Raw genomic sequence first — 14,398 nt, forward strand, 5'->3', positions numbered from 1 at the left:
CTAGTATTCTAGAACAAACAATTGTACTAACCCTGCAACATTAGATACAGTATTAGTGCTTTCCCTCACCTGCTCCACACTCCATATTTTCTTAAATATTTTTATTTCGTGGACTATTTCGGTGTTTACATCTTAATTAGAAGCCTGTCATTTTTACCGAACGTATAGATACGTTGTGCAGAATTTTTATTATTGCATTTTTAAATTTGACTCGAGGCTAGGATTAGTTAACTATTGAAGAGAAATTGTAATTATTTCCTGTGTGTGCTTTTAAATGGCATTTCTAAGTGCTTTTCTGGGTGTAACACGTGGGAATAGCTACTTCTGGCTTCTCTCACGCACTGCACTGCATTGGGCACTACATTTCCCATGATTCTTGTAGTTTAGTCTGAATTTTTAACCTTGACTTCGGCGCGAACTCGCCTGCGCGCACGGGTCAAGCCCATTACAGTCTGTGACAGTCCGCGACTGGTACGAGACCACGGCACCACTCTTCATCCTATTATTCAAGCTATGGGTATTCAAGAAGCACTTCAGGTAATCGCGGCCGAAAAATTTAAATCAAGCATGTGATCAAAGGCAATGACCTTAGATTCAAAAACCATTATATCGACTTTGGTTGAAGATGCAACCGTTGTGGACCTACCTAGTAGAGAGATTAAGCCCCTTAACACGTTGCATTGTTTACTTCTAAATACACAATCACTGGTAAAACACGCATCTGATGTTGCTAGTGTTATTGAAGACCAAAAACCGGACCTCTGTGCTCTTACAGAGACCTGGGGAACCAAGACTGCGGCACCCTCTCTAAACATGGCTATTCCTGAAGGATATACCATGATTAGAAAAGGATTAGAAAAGATAGGGCACAAGGCAGAGGAGTTGGGGTGGCATTTATTTTAAAGGAACTTTGACCATTTGGGAAATAGCGGGGTTCACCATTAAAGGGATAGATACATTGCATATAAAAATCGGTATGAATGCGGAAACCACCACCAATTTTGTTTTAATCTATCATCCCCCCTCCTCAAAAATCGATATGTTGGAAGCAATTAATAACTACCTTATTCCACAGATTAAAATCACTTCAAGATTCATAATCTTGGGAGATTTCAATTATTGGTTGAGTTCGGTGCAGGATTCTGGGGCCTTAGAATTACAAGGTTCATTAAGCAGTCTGGGTTTTTCCCATTGCATGTGGTCCCCAACTCATGTCTTGGGTCATACACTATATTGGCTATGTGTACTTAATACCTCCTGTAGTGAGGTTAGCTCCAATACTTGCCCTTGGTCGGATCATTTCTTTGTTAATTTTACCATTCAGGTATCTTTTGTTACCAAAAAGAATTATATATTACAAGAAAGATTTTTACGTAATGGAAAGTCACTGACCATTGCCAATATAGAACCTCTGATTAACAATACACTTGATTTTGCACCCAACAAAGCTTTGTCAATTCAAGATATGGTCACCTTGCTAACTACCAATCTGGTTAGCATTTCAGATAAATTAGCTCCTCTTAAACTTAAAAAGATACACAAAGGTAATACCAACAAAAAGACCTGGTTTTCAGAGGAACTGAGAAAACTTAAATCAGTTTCACTGAAAGCTTATTATGCTTGGAAACGTGATTCTAATCCAGTTGCATTAACCTTTTATAAGAAACATGCCCTGGATTACAAAAATGCTATGCTCTTGGCTAAGAGAAATTTCCATAACACTCGTATCAAGAATGCTGTTTCTGATACTAAAGAACTGTTTAGAATTCTAAAGGAACAGGAAATTACATCTGCTCCCCAGGGTTTAGTGGAAACAAACGATAAGGACTGGTGTCAACTAATCCAAAATGGCTTGGAAAGTAAGCTGAATAAAATCCGAGCAACTATGCTTGAAAAAAAGAAACTAATCCTGCCTCTTTGGATACTATCTCACTGAATGCTTTTATAAGAAATCCAGTCATCCCCATTTTTAACTTCCATCCTATAAGCGAATGTGAATTAGAAAAAATAATAGGTCAGATGAAACCATCTCATTGTAGAGGTGACGCTTGTGCTTCCACGATTATTAAATTGTATTCTCCGTCCCTAGTCAAAGCCATCTGTATATTTGTCAACGCCTCAGTTAAGGAAGGGAAAGTTCCCTTGGAACTTAAAGAAAATAAAGTTACCCCTATCATCAAGAAACCAGGTTTGTCAAGAGATAATCCTTTAAATTTCTGCCCAATCTCAAACACTCCATTTCTGTTGAAAATTCTCGATAAAGTTGCTTACCATCAGATTGCCGAACATTTGAATCAACATCCAATATTGCACTCTCATCAATCAGGCTTCAGAAAATTTTTCGAAACGGAGACCTCTCTTCTGGAATTAAAAACCATGCTATTAACACAAATGGACAAGAGCGACCTTGATTATATCCCTGGATCAATTCAGGGACGCCAGTATGGCGTGTTCGATTTAATCGAACACGCCATACTGAATAACAGGCTGAAGGAAGTGGCCAATTTCTCCAACCAGGCTGCTGCTTGGATCGCTTCTTTTCTTGAACACAGACACATTAGTGTTTGCTCGGACATTGCCGAAGCTGATCCAATTCCAGTTCTCTTTGGAGTTCCACAGGGGGCTAGCACCTCTCCATGTACATACAATCTTTTTATGGCCCCATTTTTTTTTATGCTGGAGCAGGAGGGTGTTGAAACATAAGGGTGGCCTCCTACCACAACAACATTTTATATACCTCTGGATTCATTTCGAATGCAAAGATTGTACCATTGACAAGCCAAGTATCAATGGAGCTGCATATTCATGTCAAAAAAGTGAAAACAAGAAAACATATATACAGTGACTGTAAACATATTTATTTAGTTAGTGTTCAGTCAGCTTGGGTGTAGTTTCCCTTTAGTATTTTTTAGTTTTTTTGAAAAACACCTGCCTAATGATTGGCAGACCTTGTTATAGAGACAAGGGAATAGAAAAAGCAGAGAAAGCAAACATAACGGTTGGTTCAAATTCCTTATAAATGAACACAGGTGTGTCCATACACAAACAAGGATGCAAGGCACTTATTCAGCAGTAAATCATGCCAGGGTTACCCTCTGTAAATGTCACATTTAGATCATGTTGCTTTTAGAGTAGCCCTCATATAGTCAGAAGAAACATTTAGAAGGTAAATTGGAAAACAATGGACTAGAATTAGTCTTCACAAGTGCGTCCTGGTGGTTGTTTCTGAGGTGTACTGGAAATTGGGAGGTAACCAGGTCTTTTGGTCTTTGGAGTTCCACAGGGGGCTAGCACCTCTCCATGTATATACAATCTTTTTATGGCCCCATTTTTTTTTTATGCTGGAGCAGGAGGGTGTAACTTTATCAAATTACGCAGATGACATCCAATGTGTGGTGCATCTAACCGGCTCCCATGATCTAGATGAGCTAGAAGTGAATAGAATGTTCTGCTTAATTGAAAACTGGATGTTGAATAACTATTTGGCTCTTAACAGAGCCAAGACCGAGCTAATGATTGTGGGTTCTCCACATTCATTGAAGGTTTTAGATCATGCCTATAGCTCCTTCATGCTGGGGGTTGATATCATATGCCCACTTCCAAAAACAAAAATACTGGAAGTTACCCTTGACCAGTCCCTCAGTATGAAAGCACATGTGTCCTCGGTCGTGTCTTCATCAGTTTATTATGTTAAACTGTTATCACATCTGAGACCTCTTACATCTCATAAAAGTGCTGAAACTATAGCAAGAGCCATAATAGGGACCACATTAGATTATTGTTACAATCTATTACTAGGCATCAGCAAGCTGACTCTACAGAACTCCAACAGGTTCAGAATTGGGCTGTGAGAGTTGTAGTGGGGCTTGCCAGACGCAAACATGTTTTGGAAGCCAGACGGGGTCTGCATTGCCTTTCAGTGGTGGCTAGAATCAATTTAAGAACATTGGTTATAACATTTAAGTGTAGAATCCTAATGATGCCTCCATTTCTCCAATGCTATATCAAGGATAAAGTAAATACTAGAGCGCTAAGATCTGGAGATCATAATCTTCTGGAGCAACTCAGACCAAAAACCTCTAAAGTGGAGAATGGGGCCTTTTCTTTTAAAGCCCCCATCTTGTGGAATTTACCTCCAGATCACGTGTGCAAACATAAACTCCTGGACAGCTTTAAGAAAGCGCTTTAAACCTTTCTTTTTTCATAATCTGGCATTTTGGGGCAGCACCATATTACCAATAGGTATGTTTTTTTCTTTGACCACCTGAGATAGGACCTGTGTAGGATAGTATAGGAGACCATGTTTGTTGTATATATGTTATTTTATGGGCCCATAGTGCGCTTTATAAATATAATGTAATGTAATACTTTGTATTGTAATCTGAACACCAGTAGAGTAACACACAAATACAGGAATATCCTTGCCAACCTGATGTAGCAGCCCATTGCACAATCACACACCTCTACATACATCCTCACCATCATACTCAGATACTCATGCATAAAGCACTCATACACTGCACAAGATCCCAACCCACACTTTCTTTCTTTCTCCAACAGACCCCAAAGAATGCCTATCATCAAGCAACTCTGTAGAAAGCAATGCAAAAGTAAACAAAATCAAACTCAAGCTCTCCAAAATAAGCATCCACCTCTAGCAGAATGTGTACAAAAAGTTAAAACAAAACAGGTAATACAGTCATTAAGGGAAAGAAAACAAGCTTCAAGTACAGAAACTTTACCTCTGCTTTCAAAATGTAAAACGAAACAGAAAGTGATTAACAACACTGCAGCTACCACTAGTGCTAACACTCCACCTATAAATCTTGATGTAGTGACAAGTAAGCATACCAAAAATATTATTTTACAAAAAATGTTCCTCCACAGAGTCCTTCAGATCCTCATAAAAACAGAAGAAAAATCACGCACAACCCTTAAAACCTACCATAGAAAATGTATCCTAGAAGCTCTCATAGACAGTGCAATCCTTCTCAAAAGGAAATTATTTATTTCAGTTTTAAACAGAATGAAACCACTAACAAAACTTAGCACTGAACTACAAAAAAGACTTCTCAATAAACGGACTATGATCAAAGATAGCTTCACAAACATCTGTGGAGGTGAATGGAGTCACACCATGAGCACAGAACCATATTTCAATGAAGAAGCATACAAACAAATGCAAATAAACCCAATTGTCATAGATAGCAGTGGACACGGGTATGAAAAACTTAATAATACCATTATGGAACAAGAAACTCTGCTCTCAAAATTATCCCCATAAAACTCAGTATCAACACTCAATTCAGCTGAACCAATACATCCAATCTACAAATGGCCGTGCACATTAGTGTGTAACATAGCGAAAACATCTTTAAAATCTTTACGCCAGTTCCTCAATCAGTATGTGAAAGGCAAAGAAAAATTCAAAAGGAAACTATTACAAAATATGGACTCCTGTCCAGTGCGCAAATACACAGGACTAGAAGGACATTCATTAGCCTGCATTTGTGGACCTATCTGCAAAAGCACCTTCCACCATATCAAAATTATATCAACACATCATTCAACTATAAGAAATCTGGTACATAAACTGTACTATGCCAAAAGTCCTGCTTTAGTATTAGCCAATTTAAATAACAATCTTCTACATGGTACAGCCAAACAACTACTCAAAGAAATAGAGCATATCCAGAGAAAATATTTTGGAACTGAAAGCCACTTACAAAATGCAATAGATTTATAACAGACTAGCAACAACTGTACAGATGGCAACCTTCTTTTACACACATACAAAAAAGTACCAAAGTACATCTGCTGAAGTACCAAACCATCTGTGTGTGTGACTTTTTATAAAAATAGCACAAAAACTGTGGAAGTAATGTACAAAATAGAAGACAATGAAAATTCCAAATGGTTCCAATTAGCTCTCTATATTATAGCAGAAAACAAATATGAGATTACTGACCACTTAATACTTTGCAGTTTCTGCACTACAAAACTTGACAATAACCAAACACCTTCACGTGCGATCACAAATTACCAAAACCCATGCAACAACTCAACTGATAATAGAGCATCATAATTCAAACAGTGCATCCATTTCAAGTAATAATACACCTTCAACCAAAAACAGCAAAACTACCTCCCTCTGAATTACTTAAAGGCATTTGTGGCAACGTAGTTTATTTGCCATTAGATCTCAAAGAAAATGTACACACTCTGGGAGTTCAACGTCCAATAGATCAATCTTTAATTATCTTAGTAAATGGCACACCTACAAAAGACAAAATAAATTGGCAACAACTCGTGGACTTACATAAAGTTAGACAAGCCCTGCAATATCAAAAAACAAAAATGAATACTACAGAGAATGTAATATTGAAGAAATCCTGAGGGAAACCACTGAAATAATTCAAGAGTCATCAGAAACTGGACAATTTCAACTTTTAGATCCTGTTACAGAATCCAATATTTTAGACCATTATATAATTCATCCATTACACACTAAAGACACCACAGATGATGCACGGGAAACATACCAAATACGACAAGTCAAAGGATCTCCAATCAGCATATGGGAAAGAGGCACGTGTCTTTCCTCTACTCTTTCCTTCTGAGAAAGGAGGGAGGTACGATGATAGCCCCCACACAAATAGCAGCATCAGAATACTGCTCTTTACAAATGTATTCTGAAGACCCCAGATTCAGACAAATCATGGAATACATATTCCACCTTCTCTTTCAAAGTGAACTAGCAACTCTATGCTACAGAGTTGCACACACATTGAAATCAAGTACCCATTTTCAAAATATATCATCTACGGAATCACTACAAAAAGTGCAAGAAAAAGATTAGATTTTACAGTCAAGCATTACAAATCTTTTAGGAAACGTGTGGTACAAAAGAATACTGGTTCAGACATCACAGGGATGTATGCTGTATGATAAGAAAGCTTGGCCCACCCACTTGGTTTGTGCATTAATTTGTGCAGAATATGCATGGGAAAATGTACATGATTTCCTACGCATAACAAACAAAAACAAAACAAACATAGATATAAAAACACCAGGAAAACTCTGTTCTCTAGATCCTGTAAATGTATCAAGATATTTCCATCATCGCTTCATTGCTATGCTACACTTCATTTGTAATAAAACTGTTCCTCCTCTCGGAGAAGTGCAACACTTCTTTTGGAGACAATAATACCAGCCAGAGGAGCACCACACATCTACATGCTTTTGTGGATTAAAGATGCTCCTAAATTTGGTCAGGACAGTGATGCCACTGTTTTGCACTTCATCCAAAAATATGTCACTTGTGAAATCCCTTCACAAACAACACATAGTGACCTTCATGCACACATTTTACAATTTCAAAGACACAATGTGGGAAATATTGGCATCACAAATATAAAAACAAAGGGAAATACTACACCAAATGCCGCTTTGGTTTCCTAACCAGTTTCAACAACAGGTCAAGTAAACAACCTCATGTCTTCAGTTAGACATACTGTCAAAGGTACATCACCTAAGAACACATATTATATAAAAAGAACAGAAGAATCAAAATACATCAATGATTACAATGCAATCATTGCCCTCCAATGGAATGCAAACATAGATGTGCAGTACATTGCAGACAATTCCACTGCAGTTGCACGATACGTCACAGCCTACTTAACCAAAGCAGAGAAAACAGAGCTTCAGGACCTCTGGGATGACATATCATCTGACAAAACACTATCCCAAAAATTGTACAGTTTTGGCATAAAAATGCTTTCTCATAAAGAATGTGGCTGCTATGAAGCTGCAGACCGTTTAACCGGTACTGCCATGTATGAAAAATCTGAAAATATAGTATGGCTAAGTCTTGGTCCTGCTAAATCTAGAACAAGATATCTCAAATCATATGAGAACATAGAAACAATAGCCAAAAATGATCCCAACAGCCAAGATATTTTGGAAAACAATTTGCTGGACAAATACTACCCAAACAGGAGTACCACTTTGGAAACCATGGGCCTCATTATGAGAATCTCGTTAAAAATGTAGTCATTACCATCATGGTGGTATTAGCACGTCCGTGTACCCTGGACGCCGCTAATAGTGGCTGATTATGAGTGCGTGAGCATGCACGAACCCCCGTGCCGGTAATGGCTGCACCCCATGCCGCAAAAGGCCCCCTTATCCCCTGATAGCGGCATCATGGAAGCCGCTGATACCGCCTCCGCCCAGGAGCAACCCCTTAACAACAGACCCGTAAGTACCATCATGCAAATACCGGGTTCCTAATACCAGACCCAGAAATAACATTATCGCGCCCGAACGGGAAATAGTCCGGCATCCATCTTGAAAATCACAATCCATTGCAATCCCATGGCTACAGGCACTGAAATCCAAAACTAAGATCCCAGCCTGCCAGAAAATGACACAGTCCACCCTCAAAGGCACACCTCATCTGCGCAAACAATGTTTCTCTGACGAGGAGCTAAACATGCTGACTGACACCCTGGCCCAGCATGCAGATGTGTTGTTCTGTACAGACCTGCGCTGTGCGACACAATCAAGGAGAAACAGATCTGGGAGGAGGTGGCCCAGAAGGTGTCCGCAGTGGGGACAACCACATGCAATACAAAGGAATGCCGAAAAAGGTGGGACAACCAGCGGCAGCATGTCCGCAACATACTGACTACCAACCGTCAGCAGGACCAGGCAACAGGAAGTGAACCATCCTCGCCCATCAAGCTAGCACGTGGGAGGAAACGTGCTGTTCTCTGATACACATGGATCCCATTGAAAGGGTCAGGCGTGCTGAGACAGGAGTAACATCATTGGCTGATGAAGGTGAGTGAGCGTTGGCATTACACAAAAGTCAACACACGCAACCAACCTCACTGACACAAACCACCAGAGTCCCCAATTCCAAACCCAAGTACCATCAGCATGCACACACACACACGCAGCACTGCAGAGAAGAAGGCCGTACTACTGTCACATCCCACTGCATGGTGCAGGCATCTCTACCACCAAGTGTACATCAGAGATACATCACATGGCATGCAGACCCTGAGGCATGTACAACGCACGCAATCCACGACACACCCGTAATACACCAAGCAAACTACATGCACAACATGGATGCGCTAGAAGGACGCACAGACACTGCACCACACATCCAACACCTGTAAGCACCATGTCTGCCCTTCCAACATGCAGACAGCAATGCACAGGACCCAAAATGTACTTACATAAATATATGTTGGATGTCCCTACACCCATGACTCATGCCCTGCCTCTCCATCCCACACAGGCACAGTATCAGACAGCGATGACAGGCCCACCACAGAAACAAAGCCAACAGCACCACACAGAAGCAGAGGGGAAGATGATGGCACCAGGCCGTACACGTCAAGGACCGGGTGGATGAAAACAAGCACCCCCATGCCACAGTGGTCTGGCAAACAGGGGCCGCAGGTCATAGGACCTGAGGAGCATCCACCCCCGACACATGGGAATATGCACCGGCCTGGGAAATTGGGTGCCATCACTGCACACCTGCCACAAGGCACACCGGCCCCCAAGCCCACAGACAAAACGACCCCTGCCCCACTGCAGCCACCTCATGTGGACGAGGAGGGTACATCAATGGCCAGCAATGGTGAGGCTCCTCAGTCACCGTCCACTAGTGACCCTGGGGAGGTGGCCCAATCTGCAAAAAATAGTGCAGAGGATGATGTCCAACAGGACGCGGCTGACACGGCAGAGCAATGCATGTCAAAGGACACTGAGGGAACACCATCTATGGGGCACACACCACAGCACTCCCTGGGATATGGGTCTTGTGATGGTAGCTCCAGGGAGGATATGGCTGGACCTGTATTCAGCCCTCAAAGCAGTCCAACTCCAGCTCCCATGCGACCACCAGCAGTCAATGACATACGTGACCTAGAGGCACACATCACCCGCATGGAGGTGCGTCAGCAGTCCATGGACGAGATGTTGCGACAATTCATCGCAGTAGGGGAAGCCCACGCCAAGCCCACTGTGACAACACACAGGCACTCACCCGTGTTGTGAACTGCGTCGCCAGGTGGGTGTGCCAATGCATGGAATCAGTGACCCAGTCACTCACACATTTGGCTGCCACCATGGCACAATGTCCTGCAGCACCTGCCGAGTCACAACCCCCGCCATCCACCAGCAGTACCCCTTTAAGCTCAACTCAGACAAGCCCAGTGCGTAGGTTTCTACACACCATGCGCCGGCTAGGGAAGCCACAGCCTCCATGCAAAAGGAGCCGACTGTAGCCGTACAAACATGTGGGATGGAGGCTGTTAGAACTCATATTTGTGTGCCGGGACGTGGGTGTGTGGGGAAGTAGAGGGATGGGGGGTGTTTGTGGGCATGTGTGGGGGGGTAGAGGGATGAGTGGTGGAGGGTGGTGGGAGGGGTTGGGGATGGGTGGGTAGAATCAGTTGCTTCATGGGTGAGCTGTTCATCTATGTAAATAGTTTTATTGATAATTATATCTCATTTGGAAACAAATAACATGACCGGACATTGCTTATTGAGTGTGTCACAATTTAATGCCAAACAGTGTACACTGCCCAGAGTCCCCCGATCCCAGTGCACAGCAAGTGGGAATTGATGTACCTGTACCCTCTTCATCACATTGCATCCAATGAAAATGTCCATCATTGATTGGTACACAGCACTTCCATCATGTGCATTGGCACATGGCTGATGTACTACTCTTATCCTTCATCATCCCCATCTTCACCCTTTGGTTGCTGGTCAATGTCAGGTGGCAGGGGTAAGTTCCACCGGATGCACATGTTGTGCATTATGGCACAGACCATGGTGATCTATCCACCTTCTCAGGCCCATAAAGGAGTGCTCCACCAGACCTGCTGAGGCAGCGGAAACATGCCTTCAACAGGCCAAAGGTCTGCTCGATCACAACACGGGTACCGGTATGAACCCGATTGTACTCCTCTTCATGCCTGGTCTGCGGGATCCGAACAAGGCTGAGGAGGCACAGCTTCAAGGCACAGTGAGGTATGTGTGACTCAATTTCTGGCATTACACATGTAGTATTCACTGTCATGGCTGCAGCTATTTGGTGTTCACATTCACATGCCCCTGGATGTATGCACACAGGTACATTTGTCGCAATGTGTGCTGGACAATGGTCTGCATGTATGGATTGCATTGTCCAGATGATACAGGGTGTTCACTTGCATGCTCATGCAGATGTGGATGCGGAACCATGTCTTACCACCCATATTGGCGATGTATGGCACTCGGTATCTGTTGCCACTAGCGGCATTGTCACAGGTGTAATCATGTTTTGTCATCCATCGCTTGACATTCCCATGGTGGCCTGCTTGTGTGTCTGGCATATTGTCACTGCTGTGCAGCATTGGTTTTATGTATGGCATTGATGTGTCATGTTCAGGTTGGGGTGTTCAGGGCAACAGTGTTTAGCTGTATGTGCATTGTCCTTTCACCACCCAATCTCACCCAGGTGGATTATGCATCCTCCCAATCTCACCCAGGTGGATTTTGCATCCCCCCAAACTCACCCAGGTGGATTATGCACCCCCCAATCTCACCTAGGTGGATTATGCATCCCCCCATCTGACCCAGGTGGATTGTGCACCCCCCCAATCTCACCCAGGTGGATTATGCATCCCCCCAATCTCACCCAGGTGGATTATGCCACCACCCATCTGACCCAGGTGGATTATGCATCCCCCCAAGCTCACCCAGGTGGATTATGCATCCCCCCATCTGACCCCCCCACTGCACTGCCATGGGCCTGTCAGGCAACTTACCAAGCAGCCAGGCACGTCGTCCTGCATGCCGCTCCATGTAGCGCGGTAGCAGGGAGTTACGCAGCACCATGGCATCATGTGTGGATCCGGGATATCGGGCACAACAATGTGTGATGATCTTGCTGGAGTCACATACCATCTGTACATTGATGGAGTGGTATTGCTTATGATTGTGGTACACCGCCTCTATGGCATGAGGGACCACCAATTCTATATGGGTGCACTCGAGGGCACCGACGCAATTGGGCATGCCTTCCAGTGTGTGGAAGCCAACTTTAGTCTCAGCTAGGTCCTTGGTAGTCCATGGTAGGGATATGTGGATTCTTGCGTGCTTCAGGAGGGCATCCAGCACTTGGGTCAGCATGCGTGAAAAGAGAGGTTGTAATATGCCATGCAGCTGACCCACTGTGTTCTGGTAGGTGCTTGTGGCCAGGAAGTGGAGCACAGACACTACCTTCAGTAGAGGGGAGATGGCAGTGTGGATTTCTATCAGGCTGACAATGTTGTCATGTATCATGTCCATTATGTTGGTGATGGTGTCCCAGTCCAACTGGTACAGGGTGTGGATCTGCTCAGGGGTTAGGTTGAATGGACTGACTCTGATGCGAGGGATTGGTAGCTGCATACGTGGTACCACTGGCTGCACTGGGGGGACTTGCTGGGCCTGTCTCACTCTCCTTCTCCTCCTGTGTCTCCTTTGTGCTGCCTGTTGTTGTAGTTGTAGTTGTTGTTGCTGGTATAGCAGTACAGGCATGTCCTCCAACCCCAGGATTGCAATAGCTAGTGGGGTATTTTTGGTGTAGGAAGGGGTGTGTTGTGTGGGTGTGCTCCTTTTGTACTGGTGCAGGTTTAATTGACTCCACCTGTGGTGAATGTGTGCATCTGTGGCAGTTAGCTACACTGCAGGTTGGTATTTACGGGTGGTCTGCGATGCCTGTATTGCCACCATCGTGCAAGCCCTATTTAACGCCTTTGGGATGCCGGTAATTGCATGCCCGCGTAACTTGTGATGTCCTCCTGTTAGCGGCATCCCGGTATTTCCGCCGCGACGGGGCGTGTGTACGCGTGCATGCCGGTAAGAAGGGGCACTGTACGGACGGTGGCTGTATTGCCGGGTTGTCGGCTCGTAATGGCCCGGACCTGTTATTGATGCCGGTAATACCATTCTGCCTTCCTTTTTTCATTAACTCCATGCTCGTAATGAGGCCCCATGTCTCTATATCACAAAGCCCAAACTTCACATACAAAAATAATATTAAACCATATGAAAAGAAAGGTAGATACAGAGTGGCAAATTGTGAAGGCAGCTTAGTGAAATTTACCAAACACAGCTTAATTAATCATGTTAAATTGTCATTAAAACTCCTCAACATAAAGAACTGTATTACATGTCTCTGCTACAACATTTTAAACCATGGAGAAAAGAAGAAGAGTTACTAGATACCTATAAGTCCTATGAAGACGCTTTTAAAGCAAATGAAAGCACTATAACAGACTTAAACTTTACACAGTAGCAAACAATGTTGCACAATGAACAGCAACACAATTAAGAACTTCAGGCCCAACTAGATGTGGACACTCCTGACAGTAGTCAACCTTCCGTAAGAGGAAGCCTAGATCCACTTGGACAGCCACTAATAGCAAATGAGGTAGAATTATCCATGACAGAAGTAGAAAACACCATGTGTCAGTATGAGCGATCTACAGAAGACTTTGCTGTACTGAAATCACAACTAAACAATGAGCAGCGTACCATTTTTCAAGAAGTAACAAAACAAATTGAACATGGTGTGCAACATGAAAGTAAACATTGTACCTGTCAAGACTACAAACCTATACTACTATACATGAGTGGTCAAGCTGGTTCAGGCAAAACAGTCTTAATCAAAATCATCAGCAAGTTCCTCCAACAATTGACAAACAACAAACTGTCAGCTATTGTAACTACCCCACAGGTTTAGCTGCCTACAACATAGGCGGTGTCACTTTACACCGTTCACTACTCCTTCCAGTAGAACACCAAAACAAATTGGACTTTTACAAACTTTCTCCAGAAGTTGCAATGAAACTACGCAGAGTTTTCAAACAAATGAAAATGCTGCTAATGGATGTGGTGAGCATGGTCTCCAACCTAATGTTGGCTCTGATTCACCTCAGATTACAAGAGGTCCTCAAAACAGACTATGAAAGCTCTTTGGAGGAAAACACATTATTCTTCAATTAACACCAGTGAAAGCTGAACCAATATGTAAAACCTTCGGGCACAAACTGTGCTGTAAAACTCTTGGCAGCATAGTAAATGTCAACCTTTGGCAACATTTCCAATACAAAAAATTCACAGAAAACATGCAGACCTCACATACGCCAACATTTTAAAAAGTATTAGATTTTGTATACTATATCAAGAAGCACAATCTATATTAAAAACCAGGCACATCCATGCACTCTATGGCCATAACTCATGTGCTACTGATGTCATGGAACAATTAGCACACAAAAATGTAAATTGTATGTCCTTGATGCCAATTCTTGCAAGCTGTTCAACATTTAATGAAACA

The sequence above is a fragment of the Ambystoma mexicanum genome, chromosome 5q (assembly GCF_040938575.1).
Source record: "Ambystoma mexicanum isolate Mex_15411 chromosome 5q, UKY_AmexF1_1, whole genome shotgun sequence".
Taxonomy (NCBI): Eukaryota; Metazoa; Chordata; class Amphibia; order Caudata; family Ambystomatidae; genus Ambystoma; species Ambystoma mexicanum.